An 18,706-nucleotide genomic window follows, 5' to 3' on the forward strand; every position below is an offset into this window, starting at 1 on the left:
AAGAAGATTAAGATCGAAGTTTTTGGGCCTCTCTCTCTCTCTCGGTCATTAGGGTTTCTACAGTTTCTAGTCTAGGAAAAATTTTGAGGCTGCATTGAAGTTGTGAAGCTGCAAGGTTGAAACTGTGAAGTTGCAAGATCAAAGTGTTGAATTTGCCTCTAGATCGAAGTTGTGAAGACGTTAGCTCGAAACTTCTGAAGCTGCATCAAGGTTGAAGCTATGAAGCTGCTAGGTCAAAGTTATAGAAATTGTTGTTGGGGTCAAAGTTGCTGGAAGGTCGAAGTTTGTTGTTGGAAGATGTGTAAGGAAAGCTCATCAAGGAGGGATGACTTGGTATTTGAGTGTCTTGGTCAAGGGTCATAGATCTTGGAATTCATCAATTGAATTTCTATAAGAAGTGAAGGATTTTGGTGGGTCTTCCTCTCAGTTGGAGAGGTTTTGGTCCTAGTTGATCTCCTATATCTTGTGTCCTATTGTCTCATTGTTCTTTATGATTTGGTAGTTGTTTGATGATAGAGAACACTAATAATAATAAAGGAAAGAAGATATTAATTAGGTAAAGTAAAAATTGATCACAAGCAGTTATCAAAGTAAGAGAAATCACCTACTCTTGTTGCCCCCTAAATTTCTCAACAATTTTCACTGAAATAAATGGCCTTTCATAGGCGAGGAAATATCTTGCAATGTGGGTGTATGGTCGACATTATCGTGTAGAAAGTGTTGATGTAAAGAGATGTTCCTTTAATTGTGGCATCATGGTTGATTTCAAACAATCTAGTCGATCAATCTCAAAAGATAAGGATATTATTGAAGGGAACCTACAATATGTTGGGAAAATCCAAGAAAGTATTGAGTTGGATTACCACTCTTTTGAATGTTGTTTTTTAAGTGTAGATGATATGAAGCATTTGATAGGAAACAGAGGCATGATACCCATAGTGGATTTTTTTCTATAGATTCTTCAAGATTCCTACCAGAGGATAAGGAGCCTTATGTTCTACCAATTCATTGTGAGGACGTATTTCATTAACTCAAAAAAGAATTGATGGTTATCATTAATCTATTAATTCATAGTTTATTATGAATATGTGTGTGTGTGTGTTTATTAAACAATAAAATTGTTATAACATAGGTCTAATATATGTATGTCGTTCATGTGTAGGTATTTTTCTATGAAGATATTTTGGACCCGAAATGGATATTTTTCATACATTATGATCTAAGATTAAGGCATGTATTTGATGATGCATTAGTGGATACTGAGCAGAACAATGATGGCCAAAAAAATGAGAGAGAGGAATTATAGAACATTGAATAAATTGACATCCATGATGATGTTGAAGATGGTTATGTTTAGGCACAAGAAGACAACAATATAGAGTTAGATGATGTTATAGAAGACAACAATATGGATGGTATAAAAAATGATGATCCAAATATGTCTAATAACAATATAGATGGTCTACAGTGAAATTTCAATGATGATGAAGATGATGAAGGTCAAGATGAGGATGATCATAATATTAAATACTTGAAAGAACATATGGACATTGAAAATGATACATTGGATGACATTGTTGCGAAAAATAATGTTAATGAGCAAGACTTATAAATTTTCAGAATTATTTGTAATCCATATTTAAAAAATGATGATTTTTATGGCCCAAACTTCAAAATTCTTCAGTATTATTTGTGTCGATACAAATTACCGATTGCAATATCCTTAAAGTGTTTAATATTTGGTATGAATTGTTGGCAGAAAAAATTAGGATTACTTGGATAAGGGTTAGCATGGTTAGCAATTATTTATTGGTTGATAATGGTTTAGAGGTGTTGTCATCTTATTGGTTAGACCCAGACTAAACTAAGATGAAGAACCTATTGAATAAAAATACATTAAATATGTAAATGTTAAAAAATATAATTACATATCGTATATGTAAAACAATGTAAATCCAAACCATTAGGCTAAATGTATGCAAAGTTTGTTCATTAATCTATATTATAAAACAAATTGAAATATTCCACTAAGGCTAAGAAAAATTAATTTCTATGGGAAAAAATAGAAAAATTTAATTGTATTAATGTTCTTTATGAGTAAAAAATTATTGTCCAAGTCGAATAATTCAATTTGGCCTTGTAATGAAGGTTGGACATGCATTTCTGCCAAGCAAATCAAAATTGTCTTGCTTCACTAAAATGCAGACCTAGGCTTCATTTCTTGGCCAATATGGTTGATTCAAATTGCATATTTTTTATTTACTAAATAAGTAAAGATATTATGTCTTTTGCTTGATACTTTGGAATGTTGGAGTTGGAGTTGATAATTTCTTGAGAGTTGAAGCCTTATTTTTGTACTATTTTGTTAGTCTTAGAAGGATATTTTGTTTGGTGAGATAAGGATATGTGGATTATATTCCTAGTGAAGTTTATATATACAATCTTATTATACAACTATTTTGTTTTGATGCTGCTAAACTTGTATCTCGTGTAAGCTTTATGCAATTTTCTTATTAATAGAAGTTGAATTTTCCTTTGGAAAAAATAGATTAGAGTCTCTCACTACAACAACAGACTTAAAACTATGCTGGAGAAAAATGGAGAGATATTTCCAGGCAACCCACCTGTTTAATTGAGGCAATGCCAATCCCCCAGGCATAAGAGATGATTTTTTTACCATTTTGGTTAAAAATTACACCTCCAGCTCCAACAACCCCTAGATTGCCTTTTGAAACACCCTATGGTATTTTTTTCCAAATGATGCACTAAGCATATTGTAAATTTGTTCTACTATGGAGAGAAGCCATATTTTTATATCAAATAGAAATTTAGTACATTATATAGCCTTGATTTCTCAGTTCAGTAAGCTATCAACTTATAAAAATCCATTACATTGTCCAAAAATCAAAGTGTAACTAGATCTCAGTGAGACCACAACCAGACCAAAACTCCATGAAGGAGACATAAAATTAAGTCCTAAAAAAACCTAGTAATTTGTTAAAAAACACACGTTAACAGAAAATATATTGATATATAATGCATGTTAACATAAAATAATGATAAATATATTACATCTTGAAATGTGTACACATAGATACAACACCTAAAAATTGCTATTCTGAAACTCTATGATGCTTGGGAGGATTTTTTAAGCCCTCCTCTTGAGAAGAAGAGTGTATCTTTCCTTCTGTGGAGACTTATGATTATTTTGGCACTACAATAGACACATCCTTTAATTTTTGTTGAAACTCTCAAATTTTATTTTCATAATTTTCTCTCAAATTGGCTTTTTTTTTACTTAGCTTGTTCAATATTTGTACATTATTCATATATGTCTCCTTGTGCTCAGTTTCCTTCCTTTCAAGATCTTCCTTTGTAGATTTCAGTTGATATGTACAATTGGACAATTCACTAGTGAGTTGTTGTACTTTATCCTCAAGTTGTTTTTCCCTTGATTGTTGTTGATTTGTTGACTGTTATAGTTTTTCCATTTGTAATTGTTGCTATAAATAAAAAATCTAGGATTTCAAATTTTGTATCTCCATGTCACATCCCAAATGTCGTGCTTTTCGGCTGCTCGTGATTTGGTTTTGTAGCTCTGTAATTATTTTTTCTCCCTTAGCTACCTTCTTCTTAATGATTCAACAAATGGCGGCGAGGCATGAAAATCACCCACAAAATTCATGGTTGAGATAGTGTCCTCTAAAGCCTTCACTCGTGCTTTTAGCTGGGATTTCTCCAAGTCCATTGAAGGCATTTGTTTTACTCTTGTATCCTAACTTGTACCTTTACCCTTATCCTTACCTTTATCCCCACTCTCAGTACCACCTTCTTTACTATGTCGATCTTTTTCCTTTTCAAGTTGTTTAATCTTGTGTTCTACTCAGATAATTTCAAGAGAGAGAAGATATCTCTCTTTCAACTTATTAGCTTGCCTATCACAGGTTTTCTCCAACTTAGTCACTTTTCTCTTGTATTCTTTAGCCTATGATTCATACTTTTGTTGGTCCTCTTTAGATTTATTTGCAAATTCAACCTTTGAATATTCAATAAATTTATATTTATTGAATTGAGACTTCTGTGATCCATATCAAATTTTTGAAGAATTCTTTGGCGAAAATCACATGGAGAAATTTTTGTCGACGCGTTTCGAACCAACTAGTGTGGTTCATCGTCAGGACAAGTTGAATGAGCAGATCTGGCTATGCACTTTAAATAGACAGGGCAGAATATCCAATGACACAGATTTCTCGATAAGGTAACAGCTAAAAGGACAACAGCTCGATTTGGCCTGATAACGGCTAGCTTGACCATGATACGGGGTATTATATTAATTTATATTATTTATTTATTTTATTTATATAAAAGAAATTTCAGTTATTAATATAGAATAAATTAATATATAATAAGTAAATCATAAAATGAATTAATTATAGAAAAAATTAATTTTAAATATATTAATAAACCTAAATTAATTTAAAATTGTTAGAAATGTATACTAGAATAAGTAAAATTAATATATTATAATAAGTAAATTATTAAAAATAAATAAATAATTTCAAATATATTAATTAATAAGAATAAGAATAAAATTAATTTTGAACTGTTAGATAAAAATATTAGTTAGTTATAACTGCTAGTTTGACCATGATAAGGGTTAGTTTGATAAGGTGTATTTATTTATTTATTTAATTATTTATTTATTTTTTGTAGAAAATTTGGTTATTAATATAAAATAAATTAATATAATATAATAAGTAAATCATAAAATAAATTAATTTCAAATATATTAATATATTAATAAATTTAAATTAATTTAAAATTGTTAGAAATATATAATAGAATAAGTAATAATACTAATAATAACATAAATAAATAATTTCAAATATATTAACTAATAAGAATAAAATTAATTTTAAATTGTTAGATACAAATATTAGTTAGTAATATAAATATTCGTCAAAAAATTAGAGAACCCTAGGGCTGGAAATAAAAAATTAATTCAAGGTCTATTTAATGGTAAAAAATAGTATTTTAAAATTAACTTTATGTAAATTAAGTTTTAAATTGAAAAACAAAAGGAGTTAGATCTCATCTGGTCTCACAGCCAAGAGGAGTTAGATCTCTTCTTCGATCATCTCAATAATCAATCCTCAGCTATTAAGTTCACTATGGAACAAGAGGTTAATGGTTGCCTCCCGTTCCTTGATATTCTTATCTCTAAGAATGAGGATGGTTCCCTCTCCCACCGAGTGTTTCGCAAGAAAACTCATACGGAGCAGTATCTTCATGCTAGTTCCCACCATTTCCCGGCCCAGAAATTGGGGGTTCTCAACACCCTTGCAACTCGTGCCTTAAGGATCTTTGATGATAAGAGCTTCGAGGAGGAGAAATCCCACCTCCTTAATGTCTTTGTTGAAAACGGTTATAGTGAACACTTGGGACAAAAGGCTTTCCTCAAAGCAGCTAAGAATTCGTTAACCAAAAGAGAGCCTAAAGAGCGGATTCCTAGTGTCCATCTTCCGTATGTTCAAGGGACCATGGATAAGATTGCGAGGGTTCTTAAGAAGCATAATGTCCCCGCATCTTTTAGACCTCTCAACACCATTCGTAAATCCCTCAGATCTGTAAAAGATCCCATCGACCCTAAGGACATGAAAGGGGTTTATATTATTCCTTGTTCTTGTGGGACCCCCTATATTGGTGAGACTGGTCGCTCCATTAATCAAAGGATTAGTGAGCATGCAACTGACCTCAAGCATATGAGAACTAGGTCTTCCGCTTTAGCAGAGCATGTGGAGAAAACCAATCATCATGTCTGCATCGAGGAGGCTAGTGTGATTGCTAGAGTGTCGCAATTCCATCACCGGAAATTTAGGGAAGCCCTGGAGATTGAAAAAAGACCGAACAATCTCAATAGAGAGGATGGCTGGAAGATCAGTAGTTGTTGGATCCCAGCCCTCTCCTCCTAGTCGTTTTCTTTCTTTTCCTCCCTTATTTCATCGATTAATTAATTTTTAATATGGTAATTTATTTATTATTATTATTATTTTTTGGTGAAAACTCTTTAACTATTAATTTAAACTTAATTTATCTAAGAAAATTAATTTTAAATCTATTTTAATTATTAATTTAAACTATTATTTAATTTTAATATGGTAAAATTATTATTATTAATATTATTAATTTATTATTATTATTTATTCATTTATATATATATAAATTTATTTATTTATTTTTTCAATTTAAAACTTAATTTACATAAAGTTAATTTTAAAATACTATTTTTTACCATTAAATAGACCTTGAATTAATTTTTTATTTCCAACCCTGGGGTTCTCTAATTTTTTGACGAATATTTATATTACTAACTAATATTTTTATCTAACAATTTAAAATTAATTTTATTCTTATTAGTTAATATATTTGAAATTATTTATTTATTTATTTATGTTATTATTAGTATTATTACTTATTCTATTATATATTTCTAACAATTTTAAATTAATTTAAATTTATTAATATATTAATATGTTTGAAATTAATTTATTTTATGATTTACTTAGTATATTATATTAATTTATTTTATATTAATAACCGAATTTTCTATAAAAAAAATAAAAATAAAAACAAATAAATAAATAATTAAATAATTAAATAAATAAATAAATACATCTTATCAAACTAACCCTTATCATGGTCAAACTAGCAGTTATAACTAACTAATATTTTTATCTAACGGTTCAAAATTAATTTTATTCTTATTCTTATTAATTAATATATTTGAAATTATTTATTTATTTTTAATAATTTACTTATTATAATATATTAATTTTACTTATTCTAGTATACATTTCTAACAATTTTAAATTAATTTAGGTTTATTAATATATTTAAAATTAATTTTTTCTATAATTAATTAATTTTATGATTTACTTATTATATATTAATTTATTCTATATTAATAACTGAAATTTCTTTTATATAAATAAATAAAATAAATAATATAAATTAATATAATACCTCGTATCATGGTCAAACTAGCCGTTATCAGGCCAAATTGAGCTGTTGTCTTTTTAGCTGTTACCTTATCGAGAAATCTGTGTCATTGGATATTCTGCCCTATCTATTTAAAGTGCATAGCCAGATCTGCTCATTCAACTTGTCCTGACGATGAACCACACTGGTTGGTTCGAAACGCGTCGACAAAAATTTCTCCATGTGATTTTCGCCGAAGAATTTTTCAAAAATTTATATTTTTCATTCAATATCCTAACTAATTTAGCTTCAGAAGCATCTGAAGTTGCCAATGGAAGTATATTGAGAACCTCTAGTCTTCTTCTCAACTCCTCTTCAAGTTCACTATTTTTTTCATCATATGTAGCCTGAAATTCTTTGAACTTTGCTTGTAGTGCATCTATCTCCCTCATACCTTCATTGCTCATTATGGATACCTAATTACACAATTCATCAATAATTTTATCCTTGGCATTTATGTCTTTCATTGATTTTTTTGTTTGTTACACAATTATTGATTGCAACACTACAATCTTCTTCATGCATTCAACAATATCCTTCTCCTTTAGTTCATACTTTTCCTTCTAGTTGTATATAGAGGAAGAATCCTCCATTGCAACTTGTTTGTAATGGATCATTCTATCATATACTGAGAAAACAAATCTATTATTGAAATTGTATGTTGGATTGTGCACATTTAAACTTGGAGATGTAGATGTTGAATCACCCATAAAAGGGAAATTATACTGAAGTGCCAACTATTTAGAAGGAATTATGTCTATTATAGAAAAATCATCATTACATGTTTCCATATAATGGTCCATACCTTCCTGCTCCTCATCTTCATCCATACATACATGTAAGTCTGCTACAACACTAGCAACTATATCTTCAACATCGAAAACTATATCAACAAAATTTCCACACTTTCAACCAGAGTCTATTTAGGTTCTACCTCAATGGTTATCTTTGGTTTTGATCTCCCAATGTAAGTTTTAAGAGGTCTTGTTTGAACATCGGGTCAATACAAATCAATAATTTTTTGTAGTGTTCCGAGGAAATTGAACTTAATCTTCTTAATTTTACTTTCTTGCAGGGCATAATGTAAATTTTTAGCCAAGAGATGAAGGAAATCTATGGCCCTGCCTTTAACCCAATGAATAAATAACCTCATTTAGTCACTGGAAATATAAAGCTTGTGATGATTCATAATTATCTTAAGGAAAACTTGAATCAAGGATTTGTATAGTCCTTGGGGAACATATTGCATTTTTAATCCATTCCTCGGAACAAATACTTTTTTCCCACATATTTTACTGGCCATTTCAATCTTTTCTAGCTTAGGGTTTTTCTTCGAGTTAAATATTGCACCTCCTCTGCGTGGAATTTTTGTTGCTCTTGCAACCAAATTAGGGTCCAAGTAAATCCTCCACCCAAATATTTTTGATTCCATGGCTTTATCATCATAATTTTCTATGGCCTCGTCTATCTCATTATTTTGGAAATCGAACTATACAAATATAAATTTATAAACCTTTGCTCTTCATAGGATATCTAGCATACCTGGTGGAAAATTATTTGTCTCTCCATGTATCGATACACTCTTTGAATTTTTTTACTGTGAACTTCTCCAAGGAACACTGTGTGTCAATTGTTTGTAGGGAAGAGGATGCCCATGTTTCAATTGAGGACATCGTTGTCCGGGTTCAAAGCACACTAGTTAAATGCACGTTGAATGCAAGAATGATCACTAAATAAATCATGAGGAATGCACGGTGAATGCAAGAATGTGCGTTGAATAAACCGTGAGGAATGCACGTGCAAATGAGTTTTTTTTTTAACTTATTGCTTTATTTTTTTATAAATCACTTTTATAAAGAAAAGAACATGTTATTAAGTGAATAAAATTATTTATAAGGTGCTTTAACTTTTCTCCTTCACTCATTTTTTCTCAGACACATAATTAAAAACTCAAATTTAATATTTAGATATAAGATACAATTTATTAAAACTAACACTTTTAAAAATAGGGCTGCAAGATTTTGATGGCATGTAGAATGACCATCACTTCTTTCTCATAGGCAAAATTGATCGAATTTCCATCATGCAACTGCTTATTGATAAATGATAGTAAATGTCCTTTTTTTGCATTAAAATGGCACCCAAACATTTTTATAGTGAATGTCCTAACTAGGTCACTTGACCTAATCTTAAACTTAAAACCTTAAAAAATATGTACAATATCTAAAAACCCTAAAATAGTGATCCAGGTGGATGTTGGTGGCCACCCACCTATCCCATTTGGACCCCCACAACTGTCTCTTTCAGCTTTTTCAGTTTCCTAAATTGTAGGACAATTTACTATTTTTAGCAGTTTTTCGGGTCGTGAACTTCCAGAGCCGTTTTGAGGCCCTAAACGACGTTTTTTGGGAAATCTGGGGGCAATTCTCAAAGTGGTAGTGCTCGGATAGATCTTTCTAACGAGCTATTGTACGCGTCAAACGGAGATCGTATGCCAAAGTTACGACCTCGGGAAGTTGATGTACCAATTTACCCAAACGGGGCCCACAGTTCTAGGGTTAGGTTTTGGAATGTTAAGGGTTTTCCATTGTTTCTCAACAATAAATAGGCCTTCGAGCCTCATTGTAACACAGTTCAGAGGCATGTAGCCACCACATCTCTTCTCAGAGATAAGCTACCATCGCCCTAGCTGTTTATTTCCATTTTCTAATTGTAAGCATATCTCAGTGTTTTACATTAATGAAATGAAGTATTATTTCCGCTGCATATCCGTGTTTATGGTTATCTCTGTAATCTACTGCATTCCTGTTTAAGTCCGGATCAATGGTATCAAAGCGGTCTGCTTTTTTCTCTGTTTTTCTTTGCATGTCCCCAACGAGGTCGGGATATATGGAGTTAGGGCTTGAATTGGTTGAACCTTTGCAAGACCAGCCTCGCAAATCCTGACGGCCTCCCATGGCAGATGAGAAGAAAGACGAGGGGGCAGGAGATCCTATCAAAATCTTGCTTGAAGAAGCCCTCGAGCGGCAAAGGAACGCGATGATGGATAGTTTTGCGCAGATCCTTTAGCGGCTACCCAGAGGCGATGCATCAGCTTCCATCAGCTACTCTGGAAACGCCACACCGTTTAAGGTACAAGTTAATTTTGAAATCCCCATCTTCGAGGGTCAAATAGATGCAGATGCCATAGATAAATGGTTAAATCTACTAGATGGGTATTTTTCTATTCATGAATTTTCAAGTCGGGAAAAGATTTTTTTCGCTCTTCTCAAAGCAGCCCCCCACGTCAAGGACTGGTGGGAAACCTACTGCGAGCAGAAGGATGAAAGTACAGGCTCACTGTTTTCAGCCGCACCCACTTGGAATGACTTCCGGGATGCCATCAAGGAGCAGTACTACCCTGTCAAAAGCTATGAGGACAAATACATCAAATGGACCACACTGCGGCAGGGACGAGACCAAGATGTGCCGGAGTTCACAAACATTTTTCATACCCTTTGCACACAGTTGGGTATCAAAGATTTTGAGCTGCATCTGGTACTCAAATACCGTGGCTGCCTACATAGATACATCCAGGAAGAGATGGAGTTCTTGAACATCTCCTCACTTGGCACAACATACCGATACACTGTCAAAATCGAGCAAAAGTTCAAACAGAAGAAGCGAGACTTTGGATCTGCAAATCCAAAGCCCAAAGGACAAAGCCAAGGCAGGGTGACCCAAGACAACCCGTTGAAGCCGCAAGAAAAGAACAACACCATGAAGCCGAAGAAGGACACAGGAAAGTGGTGTGAGTTCCACAAGAGTCCCACTCATAACACAAGTGAGTGCCGGACCAAGCAGTCGCTGGTGGCCGAGTTGAAGGCTTTCGAATCAGATGCATGTTCCGACCCTAAGCCAGAACCCAACAAGGGGAATGGCAAAGGAAAGCAGATCATTGATGCGGATCCCAGTGCCACTGTTGCCACCGCCAAGATCCATAAAAATGAGCCCGAAGATCCAGAGGAGGGGGAGCGTATTTTTCACTCACAAATGTGGGTGAAGCGTTCATCGTTGCAATTCATTGTCGACAATGGTAGCCAAAAGAACCTCGTTTCAGCAGAGGTCGTGAAGCGGTTGGGCCTACCGACTACACCACACCCGCAGCCGTACAGTATCGGGTGGCTTCACGAAGGACGAGATCTCAAAGTTCGCCAGCATTGCCGCCTTCCCTACAGCATCAAGCCCTTCATAGACGAGGTATTGTGTGATGTTACACCTCTGGATGTTTGCGATGTACTATTAGGCCAGCCATACTTGTGGAGGCGACATGTTGTGTATGAGTCAAGGCCTCGTGCTGTCATTATTTCTTTGGATAATTCATTATACAGGATATCGGAGGTAGCCCCACCTATCGTCACCTCTTTGATCACTACCAAGAAAGGCAGCAAGCTCATATCACAGACCAGGAAATTCATCTGTCTGGTTCACTCCCAAAGTAAGGGGAAGATCATCACCACATCCATGACCCCCGTGAAGAGTTCCTCCACGCAGCAGCAGCAACAAAGGGATACGGTCATGACAGAACACAGGAACAACTTCTCCTCACCCATAGGGGTACCACACAAGTTTCAGGTGGGAGACAAAGTTTGGTTACATTTGCAGAGAGAACACCTTACCAGAACCCATCAAAAACTCAGACCACTCCGACATGGTCCTTACACTAGTACCAAGGCTACGGGAAACAATGCTTTGAAGCACAACATTCCTCCATTCCTTCGCTTGCATTGAGTGTTCAATGTGGACCGTCGTTGACCATGCTTCCCACCATTTCTGGACACATCAGAGATTGCAGAATAGCTCACCAGAGACCCAGATCAGCAAAAGCCTCCTCATCTCAGGGAGGAACTCAACGCAATGGGGACCATTGCTTCCTAAGGGGGGAGGAATGATCCAGGTGGATGTTGGCGGCCACCCACCTATCCCATTTGGACCCCCACAACTGTCTCTTTCAGCTTTTTCAATTTCCTAAATTGTAGCACAATTTACTATTTTTAGCAGTTTTTCGGGTCCTGAACTTCCGGAGCCGTTTTGAGGCCCTAAACGACGTTTTTTGGGAAATCTAGGGGCAACATGGGTCCATGGACTGATGTTTCCCTTCCCAAAGTGGTAGTGCTCAGATAGATCTTTCTAACGAGCTATTGTACGCGTCAAACAGAGATCATATGCCAAAGTTACGACCCCGGGAAGTTAATGTACCAATTTACCCAAACGGGGCCCATAGTTTGGCGTTTCATCTTCTAGGGTTAGGTTTTGGAATGTTAAGGGTTTTCCATTATTTCTCAACAATAAATAGGCCTTCGAGCCTCATTGTAACACAGTTCAGAGGCATGTAGCCACCACATCTCTTCTCAGAGATAAGCTACCATCGCCCTAGCTGTTTATTTCCATTTTCTAATTGTAAGCATATCTCAGTATTTTACATTAATGAAATGAAGCATTATTTCCGCTGCATATCTATGTTTATGGTTATCTTTGTAATCTGTTGCGTTCCTGTTTAAGTCCGGATCAAATAGACCCTGCAAACCCTAGGTGTTATATCTTTAACTATCCCTTGGCAATTTTTAAACCTAATTACTACTAAAATAAGGTCATCTAGCCTTACTTATAGGGTTTTAACCAAGAAACTACAAGTTTTAACTATTAAAATTGAAATTTATTTTTTTTAGTCCATCACCTTGTTCCCAAATATTCTTGGTGTGCATTTATTTGAGGCACACAAGCCCTGCCTTTTACCCTATGAAATCCATGCAACTTGGAGTATTATCGAACAATAGAAACATATATGTGAAAAAATAAAAATTGTATCAATGTTACCTATGAGTGAAAAATACTCTCCAAGTTGAATCATTCAATTTGGCCTTGCAATGAAGGTTGGACGTGAATTTTTGTGAAGTAGGCCAAAACTTCCTTGCTTCACTAAAATGCATGCCCAAGCTTCATTTATTGGCCAATATTATAGATTGTTTATTTAATTATTTTACACACTTTTACATTGTTATATCTTTAGTTTGAGCTTAAATATTTATACTTTAGATTTCATACAACATTCTAATTTTTTCCATCGACTTGCCTTATATGAAAGTTGTGTATAAGGGGGAATATAGTTATGTAGGATATTTTTCAGACATGATGCAAGTTATATCCTAAGGTTAGGTATTTTCCAATCATGTCTCATTTCAAATTTCATTACCGAGAGTGTAATTGGTTTGGCTCGGGAGTGCACATTTGTTTTGACTTGAACATTGATAGATATGATGAATTGCTACATTGGCAAACTTGGATTTTAGTGAGTAAGATTTCTTTTAGGATAATGAGTATGATATGTTGTAGAAAATGTTGTATCTTTAGGATGGAATGATCGTTGTTGCATTGCCAATTAATTACAGGTTTTGGTGTGCATTTATTTTAGGCACACAATCCTTGCCTTTTACCCTATAAAATCAATCCAATTTGGAATATTCATGCACAACAAAAATTTAATGAGGATGAGTTATTGTCCCCCCAAATTTAATGAGGATGAAATTAATGCTATATGGGGAGTCATGTTCCCCACACATTTCAAAGGTGTCTTAGGTCATGTATAAATAGGAAGAGTCTTCTAATTTGTAAATCGTGACAAATTGGTGACAAGAGGAAGGAGTTCACTCTCTTTACCTTTTGCTTTTTCTTTTTTGGAATTCTACTACTATTGAGGAAGAATAGCACTGCTATGGAATTGATGCTCATGATGATGAGATTTGTTGGTTTATGAGGTACTATGTGTTTTTCTAAGATTGGTTTTAAGTTTTCATCTTTTAATATTTGTTTAACATTGAAATGCTATGTATTTTCTTGAGGTATTATCATGGCATGTTAGCACTCGGGTGGATCTTAAATATTGAATGCTAGTAGAAATGCCCTAGTTGATAATGAATCCCATAAGTTACTTCATTCTCTTAAACCCTAGAATTCTAGTCACCATTTTCATGTGTGTTGGGAATTCCTTTTCAAGACTTTGCCAATCGACGAGTGACATTAAAACCCTAGATCTACTTAGATGTCATGGCCAAAAAACAAATAAGAACTAGTCCTATTTGTCTCCATTCTCCTTACTTATTTATCTTCAAACCATAAGTAGGTCACTTGACCTATTCTTAAACTTAAAACTCTACAAAATATGTACAATATAGTAAAACCCTAAAATAGACTTTGCAAACCCTAGGTGACATCTCTTTATCTATCCATTGGCAACATTTCAACCTAATTACTACTAAAACAAGATGATCCAACCTTAATTATAGGGTTTTAACCAAGAAAACACAAGTTTCAACTATTAAAATTCAAATTTATTTTTCTTAGTTCATCCCCTTGTTGCCAAACATTCCTTGTGTGCATTTCTTTGAGGCACACAAACACTACCTTTTACACAATGAAATCCATGAAATTTGGAGTATTCTTGAACAACAAATATATATATATATATGAACAATTAAAAATATTTAATTGTATTAATGTTACCTATGAGTGAAAAAATACTCTCCAGTTCGAATCATTTAATTTGGCCATGAAATGAAGGTTGAGTGTGCAATTCTGTGAAGTCGGCCAAAATTGTCTTGCTTCACTGAAATGCTAATTTTCATAGGGCTGTATTTTTCTTTTCTTTTGATAATTGCATTTATATCATTTTCATTATTTTCATATGCATTCACTCCATAACATCATCACATCATTAGCAATTATGTAGAAAGAACGACAACATCAACAATGCAATGAAATAATAAAAGGAACATCAGAAGAAAAGCATGAATGAAAGGGGACACCATAATTTGGTCGGAGACCCGGGCAAAAAACCCCACAAGGGGGAAAACCATAATCAATTCTTCTTCTTCTATTAGATTTCATCAATTGTTCATTTGAGAGTGTAACAACCCCGGGATGATTTTCCATGTAAATGGAAAGGCATTATAAAGGCAAAAATAAGACCAAGGTTATCACGTATTCCAAGCTGAATGGAGGGATAAACATTAAAGTATCACTTGTTGTGGTTAATTACTGGCTATGGAAATTGGCATTGGAATTGGAAAAGGCAAAAGGCAATAAATGGAAATTAATTAAAGAAATAAAGGAAAATAGGAGGAAAGGAAGATGAAGAGATAGGAATATTCATGCAAGGGAAATTAGAGAGAAAATAAAGGAAAATGAAAGAAAAAAGGAAAAGGAAAGGAAGAAACGTCGATCATCAATGACAAAAAGGCGCATGAGAAACATTTGACAATTGTTTATCAAATTTTGACCAGTTTTAGAAATCATACTTGAAGAGAGAGAGAGAGAAGGTAGAAAAAACAAGGAAACAAGAAAGCAAAGGACAAGTATAGGAAAGCAAGGGAGCGCAAGGAGAAGATTGGAAGAGTAGCCATAGTAGGGAGATTTTGAAGGTAACTTGTTGCATGTGTGATTTCCTTGTTGGGATTTGAATGCATGGTGCATGAATTTGGTTTACATGATTACTTTGTTGTCTTTGGCATGGGATTTTCATGGATTGACAGTGGTTTCAGCCTTGCCTCGCCATTTCCCTGAATAGCCATGGTGTTGAGGCAAATTAATTACCTATCATTTAATTGTCAACCTGGGGGTTTCGTAAAACTTGCGAAGCGTGCATGCACTGTATATGCTAGAAATTAACTTTCAATTTAGATCAATCTAACTACGAAACCAAATAATGACAAACCAAATTCACCTATTCTAATTCAACAATCAACTCAAAAGAAACTATAGTACAATTATAGTACATCGCGCGGAATTGAAATATTAATCTTTAAATCTTGTAGGAATTGAAAAGCACACCACTCTTTTAGAAATGAAAGAAAAAACAATCATTTTTAACCTCTCACATAGGAAAAGATATGAAAAAAATAAAAACAAATGCTCTTAACTTCTAGGTAGAAAGCAAATAAAAACAATCACTCTTAACCTCTCACACAGGAAAAGATATGAAAGCAAATAAAAACAATTGCTCTTAACTTCTAGGTAGAAAGCAAATAAAAACAGTTGCTCTTAACTTCTAGGTAGAAAGCAAATACTCTTAACCTCTCACACAGGGAAATATATAAAAGAAATAAATCTTAATCTATGAAAGCAATAAATCTTAATCTATGAAAAACAATAAATCTCACACATTGTAGGTGGCCAATCCAAAAGCATGAGAGATGAAAAGTTGAGAGGCTCCCAGTGCAAGCATTACCAATCAAGGTGAACATCACTCATGAGCATGGTGCTAAATCTAAATTCCATTCACAAGTAATCTTAACTTTCCACCTAAGTATCTCCAACTTTACACATGCCTTTGAAAGGAGGAGGCTCTCCTATTTATACAAAAACATAAGAAGCTACCTCATTAATGGAGGTCCATTATTCTCTCCCTAGATCCCTAGAAAATCTCATAGAGTTACAACTCAAATAGATAATGATGAAACACATATCCTCTTTGACCTTTATCCAAATCCTCTTCCATATCTTGAAGGGAATTCGAATTTGAGCATTGGAGGCCACATAAGGGTGCCTTGGAAGCTTCCAAATGACTTACACATGTCATGAAACTCAAGCCACTTTTAAGTATTAGTAAGTATATGTCATTTTTCTAAGATTTAACCATTTAATTCACTTATAATACTAAAAATCATTAACTTTTGGAAAACACAATTGAAACCCATATAATTATTAAAATGGAGGCAAATGAAAGATTATATGGCTATGGAGTTGTGACATGTGAGTGAAATGGTGACGATAAATGTGAAAGTGGATGATATTTTGAATACATTTTGGAGGCTTCATTCTTGGTTGAGCTTTGGATTTCCGGAATATTTTGATTTGGGTGAGGTGGTCTCTGGAAAATCCCAAGGGTTGTGGGTGGAGATGGTTTTTTTCGGGAAGCCGTTGAAAGGTGGGTGGAGATAGGAAAATTCCTCTAGGTATGATGAAGAAATTTTGAGGCATCCATGCTTGTGTTGGTTTGGTGATTTTTGGACCAATTTAGGTGAAATAATTGTGGTTGAGGGTTGAGATGGTTTAGCCTCTGGAAGCCCTGGTTGGTTTTGTTTTGTTTTATCCCGTAAGATCCCACATTCATGCTTGGAATATGGCCTGGGGGTGATTCGCTGAAAGAGAGATTTGGTTCAACCCAATCTATGATCGGGTGGTACGTGAAAGTCCCTGACTTGGTTTGCTTTATGTATATGTTATTTCTTATTGAGATCAATGACCACACATATTGGATATTGCGTTGATTTTATGACTGGCTTGTCATGGCTTGATTCTGGTTAAATGTTGGTTATAGGCATGGTTAAATGATGTTCTCTTGTTATGGACCTTGCTCATGATTCGATAAGTCATTAAATGGTTATATGAATGTATGAGCTAAGAAGTGTTGTTGCGGTTAGCTTGAGAGGGTAGTGAACCTTCTTGATGATTCTCCAATGAAATATGTGAGATAGTGATTAGATATGCATTGATGACATGTAGCTACTATGTTTACCATATGTTCGTCGAAATTTTTATCATGTGTTTGGCATGTTGGGAAAGACTTGATCCTAAGTATAGGTTATGGCTAGCCCTGAAAATGTGGCACCAATTTCAAAGTTGTAATCTCTTAAATTATGAATTGATTGTAGCCACATGGAGGAAGGCATGTGCGTGTGGCTGGAGCCTTCTAGTCGCATGGAAGTCTTGGCATGCATGCGGTTGGACTATGTAGTGAGACAAAAAAATGTAGTCCCGATGTAGGAAACATGATTAGTGGAAGTTTTTTGACATCTTGGTCCTCAAGTGTTCCTGGAGGTTGCAGTAAAGTTTACAGGTAGTAGGCCCCCCTTCCATAATCGAAACTTGGTTGTCGGGTCATGTCATAATAACTTTCAACTCATGCTTACCCTAGAGAGATTGTAAAAGCAAGTAAATGTGGGGTGGGGTGTTATAGGGTGGTATCAGAGCAGTTTTGTCCCCCGTAAACCTTTCTCTAGTGCTAGTGTTATAGAGTCATATCAAAGTGAGGTTTACAGTATTGGACCTTGGGGTAATGCAGATGGTTATGGTTATCATGCATGTGGTTATTGTTACAATTTTGTATTATTATCATGCATGAATCATGATGTTGATATGTTGCTGCTATATATATATTGTGCTAATATGGACTGACTTATGCAGATGTAAAAGCCTCCCCTGATATACATTGAGGTATGATTTTGATTATGTCTTCTATTTGGTTTATCTAACATGGTATGTTTGCAGGAAATAGAAGGCTAAAATATGAAGAGAAGAATGGTGGATTATAGTTCACATGACTCCCCATACAAGTCCAGAGTGAAATTAGTGGAATGGGAGAAGTCAGTTGAGCAGTAAGGAGAGGGAAATTATCTTGATCTAGCAAATACACTGAAGAGTATGAGGGAAAAGATTAGAAGTTGCAAAGCATATAATAATAGGTTGATTGAGGCACAAGAAAGACTTGCAAAGGCTCAGGAAAAGAAAGTTGAATTCAATGCAGTGATTATTCAAAACCTTTTAGACTTACAGAAGCAGGGACAATTAGGGATCCGTCATGGAGATAGGTAGGAGGAGATGACCAATGGAGCAGATGGAAGAAAGTCTCAAA

Source organism: Pinus tabuliformis, chromosome 6, assembly GCF_031772625.1.
Source record: "Pinus tabuliformis cultivar Carrire ecotype Pingquan chromosome 6, CPIR1, whole genome shotgun sequence".
In the NCBI taxonomy this organism is placed as follows: domain Eukaryota; kingdom Viridiplantae; phylum Streptophyta; class Pinopsida; order Pinales; family Pinaceae; genus Pinus; species Pinus tabuliformis.